Source organism: Arctopsyche grandis, chromosome 2, assembly GCF_051622035.1.
Source record: "Arctopsyche grandis isolate Sample6627 chromosome 2, ASM5162203v2, whole genome shotgun sequence".
NCBI lineage: Eukaryota > Metazoa > Arthropoda > Insecta > Trichoptera > Hydropsychidae > Arctopsyche > Arctopsyche grandis.
Window position 1 is genome coordinate 25,483,247 of NC_135356.1, and position 7,190 is coordinate 25,490,436.

Genomic DNA, 7,190 nt, shown 5'->3' on the forward strand with positions numbered 1-7,190 from the left:
GTTTATGACATTTCTTCTTTTAAAAGGGTGCACCCTTTTTTTTGTTGACGATGTGTATATGTCACAATATATGTACCTACGTGTGTTATGTTATGCGATTTGAAAATATCATTTTATCGAAGAGATGCGTGTTTGTTATTTTTAAAATTAATTTTATAAATTTCTTAACAATAAAATTACAAATAACCAGTGAGAAAGTATTATAACTGATTATGTGACTCCATTGTGATTTTTGTTTTATTTTAAAAAACATGTTTCATTAGCCCCAAAGGTCGTTCACGACACCACCTTGAAAAAAATTAAAAATGTTGAAAAATCAATTAATTATCCATCCCTATCCTATAAAAAATATTTCCCATGAAATAACTCAAAGATTTTGGAAAATAAACGAAAAAATAGTCCTGGGCACATGGGACATGTGTTTTCACGCGAGCTCTGGGTTCAAAAGGGTTAACGGACGGCTGCTTTAAATGCAATTCTCGTCTTCTCGAATGATAGATTGCACATCAGATGACGGGTAACCTTTCGATGTGCACAGATGCAATTATTAAAATGGTAATTATTAAAATTGAGTTGGATCGGTCACACGTGATCACCCGTCACACTAAAACTCGTCTTCTCAGTTTTCTCGTGACCGATTTTAGGGTGTGACCAGTTTTCTCGTGACGGGTGATCACGTGTGACCGATCTAGAGCGACCAGTTGTCCTGTGACCGGTTCACATTTGAATAGTAGTCCGTTTACCATTTTTTTAAGTTTCTAATATGGTGAAGTTTCAAAAAATTCGTGTCAGTTAGATCCTTTTTGCACAATTTAGTGTGTAAAATACAAATATGTATTTTTCGACTTTTTAATATAACTTTTATATTTTGTTCACTATTCAATATCAGTAGCTAGGCGTCACCTAGTTAAAAATATTCAATGTGGTCATTTCAACATGTTATTTATTACACAGGTGAATATGAAGGTTACCAAATATATCTCTTAATAATAATTATTCGAAATATCTATTGTATTTCATAAAAAAGAATCTCTGAAAGATAATATGTAGGTATGTATGTATGTATGTATGTACATTTCGAAATAGTGTTTGAGATGAGTTGAATCAAAACTTTCAAGATTTCTGTTCTGTATTTTATTTCTAAATCACAAAACGAAACATACAAAAAAAATAAGAAATGCAGGATCAACTGTAACAATAACCATTATCAATGCATACAAACAGAGATATCAGAATGTGAAACAACGATAATAAAATATTTAGATAACATTTCATTTGCCGCTTTGACTATTCATATACATAAAGACAATGCAGATAAATTCCAACACACGATCTCAAAATCGCATTCTCAATCGCCGACATGAAAAATATTTCACACCGATAGATTTTTTACATAACCTCAAAATTAAAAAACATACATATTTATATGCTTAACGTTTTGACTCGGGACTAGAATTTGGCATCAAAACCGAATCATTTCTTATTTTATTACTCCATTCAATATAAACATAAATTTTAGTACATAAGAAAATAAATGCAATACTAATTCTTTGCTCTTTACAATTATTCACTATTGTTGATTGATAAATAAAAATGATGAGGTATGTTTTATTATAATATACACCACAAAAACATTTCAACAAGAAACTTCATCTAATCAGTGTTAGTGTAGCTTCAGAATGTCAGACGAGTGCCATTTTGTGTTACCATTTTTTTAAGTTTCTAATATGGTGAAGTTTCAAAAAATTCGTGTCAGTTAGATCCTTTTTGCACAATTTAGTGTGTAAAATACAAATATGTATTTTTCGACTTTTTAATATAACTTTTATATTTTGTTCACTATTCAATATCAGTAGCTAGGCGTCTCAGAAAGATCCAACTCAATTTTAATAATTACCATTTTAATAATTGCATCTGTGCACATCGAAAGGTTACCCGTCATCTGATGTGCAATCTATCATTCGAGAAGACGAGAATTGCATTTAAAGCAGCCGTCCGTTAATCTGTCGTTCAATTTGTCTGGCGATTTTAGAGCGGATGCACCGCATCCGAAATGTTTCGTATAGCTGTGGGGAGGGGGGGGGGGATGAACAGCGATTGCATATGTGGTCGTCGGTCGTCGCCATCCCACCCCGTCGCGCGGGGTGGGGTGGGGTTTGTGAAATTTTTAAGTTGCCCGGAAATGGTACCTCCCCTTATAGGTGTCCTCTTTCTTTTTAAGTTTATTTTTAAATTTTCTCCCAAGCCACTCATCAAATCGGACTGAAATTTCTTACTTGTAATAGAAATTATTAATATTAAATCCCAACATTTTTTCCTAAACCGAAAGTAGTACTTTTAATTTAGAGAATCAAGGTTTTTTATGTTTTTCTAAGAAATCCTTTAATTTATTGAACTGAAATTTTACCAAGTTATGTATAAAAGTTGGTAAGCATCCGTCAACCAGAAGTGGCAGTGTACTCTTGTTCGATTTTTTCTTCCACTATATTTTTCGACCGTTTGAACATGTGTGCTCTTCACGTAAAAATTCAAGAATAATTGTTGTATCAATGTGATTAAAATAAAAAAAAAAATCACTAAATAAAATAAACCGGAATCGGGATTTTTTCCTCTTAGAAAAGTTAAAAATTTTGTGACAACGATTCTTTCCACGCCCTGAACATATTTAGCTGAAAATTTATATTTGTATTCTTTTTGTACTAACATAGAGTTGATAAGGTTCTGGTCGGAATTCGTAAGCCGGAAGTAGAACATTAGTCTTGTGTAAGTTTGCCTACATTTGTGTTCGATTTGTATTAAAAATGCTCATAGCCGGTATGTGTGAACGTGTATGTACATATGTTCGTTTATCGAATTTTGTTTTTTATCCTTCTTATATTCCTCAAATACATAGATAAAGTCATAGGTTGGTCACATCCGAATTTTTTACATAAAGTAAATTTAATTGGAGTATTTTTATATTAGGTGGTTTGTTTCGATGAATAATTACTGAGTACAAAATATTTGTAAAAAACGAATCAAAGCGATGTTTTTTACTTTATTTGATTACATTTTTGGATGTGTTTTATTTAATCTTAGAAATTTATGGATGCGAATCGAAAATTTAAAGAATGTAGCCAAACTCTCAAAATTAGTACGCCAATATGGGAGTATTTTTTGCGTGAAACATCGGGAGAGTTTAAAAAATTCAATTGAACGCTTTTAAAATATGAAAACATGCAATTTAACATTTTTTTTTATACATTTGAAGTCCCGGTGCTAGCACCGGGATCCCGGGATCGGAAATTCCCAGCACCGCAATTCCGGTGCTGAAGTAACCGTCTGGGATTGGAAGCACTACCACTGATATATATTATATATACATAGTACCGTTTACCATGCACACATTCTTTTTGATCTTTCGACTTAAGATCTTTTGATTTTCGATATTTGCTTTCCGATTTTTGCTTTTTCGATCTTTCGACCTTTCGATGCCGTGATGTAGACCCCCATTCAAATATATGGGTTTAATAAATGCATCCCTGAAGTATTTGCAGCGTGCATGCTGCGGTAATTGGATTATAAGTCACATTGCGGTGGTCGCAAAGACAATTTTGCCATTAAAATCGCGAATACTTAATATTTGGCACTCAAGTTCTCGTTAGTATGATAGTTATCGTTAGTATGATGGAATTTTCGGCTGCCAGATGTTCCGTTATAGAGATTTTAGTGACTTTGTGACCAGTAATCACCGAACCACATGCTGCATGCTAAGTGTGCCAAATAAATGTGTTAAATTGCTAAAAGCTGAAGCGAGGGACGTTTCCCTGCGTATGAACAAGTTGTGCGCGTGTGTAACGGTTTCCTAGATGGTTTTAAGGTCTGGCCGCACTATACGACAACCGAACGATCCGACAATTCACAACAGTGTGCGACAATATTAGGTAAATCACACTTGAACGACAGCGATGCGACACTCTGCAGTAAATTATGTCAATCATTCGTTCGGTACCTCGGAGCAAGATGAACGAAACGGACGCTATTATAGTATCGCTGATATGCGAGGAAGAAGAACAGTCGAGAAAACCCAAAAGATTATGGCTATATGCTATTTCAAAGTCACGATATGAAAAAGGAGAATAATTGTCGCAAGGCAACCCCCACTCAACGACACTTGCGTCACGTCGCAAACGACATCTTGAGTCAAGGTCTGACCGCACTATACGACAACCGAGTGATCCGACACTTCACAACAGTGTGCGACAATATTAGGTAAACCGCACTTGAACGACATGTTATGTCAGTCATTCGTTCGATACCTCGGAGCAAAATGGACGAAACGGACGCTATTATAGTATCTTTGATATGCGAGGAAGAAGAATAGTCGAGAAAACCCAAAAAGATTATGGCTACATGCTATTTCAAAGTCACGATATGAAGAAGGAGAATAATTGTCGCAGGGCAACCCCCACTCAACGACACCTTGTGTCAAAGTTGGTCGGAAAGTCAACTTTGACGCACAGTGTTGTTCTACGTCATGTGACTGTCACGCAGTGCGTTATGTCTCGTACAATTTCATACAAACAATATTTGGTCGCGTAACTGTTGTGAAGTGAAGGATCGTTCGGTTGTCGTATAGTGCGGTCAGACCTTTACCCCCGGTACACACTCGGCGCTTTCAATTGAGCGCTTTTGAAGTGCGCTCTTCGAGACTGGATTTCGTATGAAAGCGCCAGAACGCGTACACACTCGGCACACTCGGTTTTAGGTGTTCGGGCGCTTTCATACGAAATTCAGTATCTCGAAGTGCGCACTTCAAAAGCGCTCTATGGCGCCGTCCAAACACACGATATCTACTAATGATATTTGCAATATTTTCCATATGCAGTTCCCATATTGCAACCTGTGGTTCCTATTTAGGAACTGGTTATTCTATTTTATTTTTATTTTATTTTATTTAAGGAAAACCAACAGTCTTAATTACAAAACAGAACAAATAATAAAGTATATAACAAAAGACCAATTATATGTTTCCGCTGGTAGTAATAAACTAAAACATACACGTAATCATACATGAAATTTCAAATAAACTGATAAGAAAAAACATAGAAATTAAATTAAAAGATTATTCAAAAAATGATTTAACTATTGCTCGCCTTGCTTGCTCATGCGTATTATCAAAAATATTAAGGTTATGATCTCTTGCTAATCGGATAAAGGTTTTATTTGCTCGCCACATAAAAGAGTTTTGTCTATAATTAGAGCTCGCATACGGAATTGCAATTGACAATCTGCTTGGTATTTTTAAACATATTTTAGATAGGAGTAACGGACAATTGATTAAGCCAGATAATAATTTCATAAGATATTTATTTGACGTTTTTGACCATTGTGGCATTACAGGGAGAACCTAATGCGCCACAATGGCCTACATAATAAAATAATATTATAAAATAAGAGATGGAGAAAACAAAAAATAAAATAAAAAATTAAAAGATACAACAAAAGCAAAAGCAAAAAATTAAGATACAAAAATTAAAAAAAAAAATACAGCATTTAACATAATCATAAAAAAACTTTATAGTAATTAAAATTTAAAATAAGAAAAACTACAAATACAGGAATGTCTTGCACCTGCAGCCTGTTCCAATAAATAAGAACAAGCTACAGATACAAAAACGGATATTATTTTAACAAAAAAAATATTATGTTAAAATAATATCCGATAATCTACGCTCACCAAGGTGGAAAATATCGCATTCGAGGACGGCAGCAACGATTTCATTGAGAAGTCGAATAGCTCTTGGTATAGGAGCCATTCAAAAAAGAACTGTGCGAGCAGCAGGTACAACCATCAAATGATGATGTCTACCACGCACATAATTATTAGGGACATAAAGTCCCAACTGTTCCAGCAACAACGGGCATGACGTATTACCACGCAATAGCTGGAGAACGAAACGAATTAACGAGAAGTTTCTCCGAAGTTCAAGGGAATTATACCCAAGCATGAAAAGGAGTAGGATAGAGATATGGGTAGTACCCATACTCTTTCTTATAAAGAAAACGAAGAAATGCTTTTTGCACTTTTTCAATAATAAGAGAGTAGTTTGCTTTATACGGATTCCACACAATCGCATTATACTCTAGCTTACTTCTAACAAGTGAGTTGAAAAGCAAGCGAGAAGACAAGGGATTGGAGAATAATCTAGCATATCTCAAGACAAATCCAAGTCGACGAAAGGAAACGTCAGCGACTGTCTTGATGTGGTTGTGAAAGGTGAATTGAGGATCAAATGTGATACACAAGTCGACCATTGATTCCACGCACTTCAACAATACGGATCCAATGGAATATCATAATGGCACATTTACTAGTATTCAGTTCAAGCCCTAAACTGGAACTGAACTCTAAAACAGCGTTAATATCTGCTTGAAGGAGAGAGGCTTGCCTCTCATCCTTAACAGCAAAGAATAGTTTAACGTCGTCTGCAAACAAGAGACATGAAGCATTGCGTAGTACTTTAGGGAGGTTATTAATGACTATTATTAATAGTAAAGGGCCTAAGGTGGACCCTGAGTTACACCAGATCGCGTAAAAAATGAAGGAGATTCATAAATACCATATCTAACAAATTACTTCCTATCACTAAGATAAGAAGCAAAGAGTTTAAGAAGACGTGGAGAAAAGCCCACTTTAGCTAATCTGATCATAAGAGCGTCATTATTGACAAGATCAAATGCTTTTCGAAAGTAAAAGTAGGCTACATCAACTTGTGTCCACAGTCAACGTTAGACATGGTATAATATGAAAAGCAGGCAAGATTAGTGGTAGTGGAACGACATGGTGAAAAACCATGCTGCTCATCACACAACAATCTTTTGAACTGCAAAAGAATCTAACGGTGAAGGATATTATCAAAAATTTTGGGAATAGCCGAGATGATAGCAATAGGTTTGTAATTTTCAACCTCATTTTTAGAGCCACTTTTATGTATAAGAATGACTCTAGATAATTTCCATTTTTCAGGATAATTACCAGAACCAAGAATAAGGTTAAAAATAAACTGAAGAGGCTCCAAGAGCGAATTACAGCATGCCTTTAATACGTCAGGGGGCACACCGTCAGGCCCAACAGACCCCTTCAGCTTCAAAATTGCCAACCTAACATCTCCAAGCGAGACCCGCGGAATGTCTATACCGACACCCTC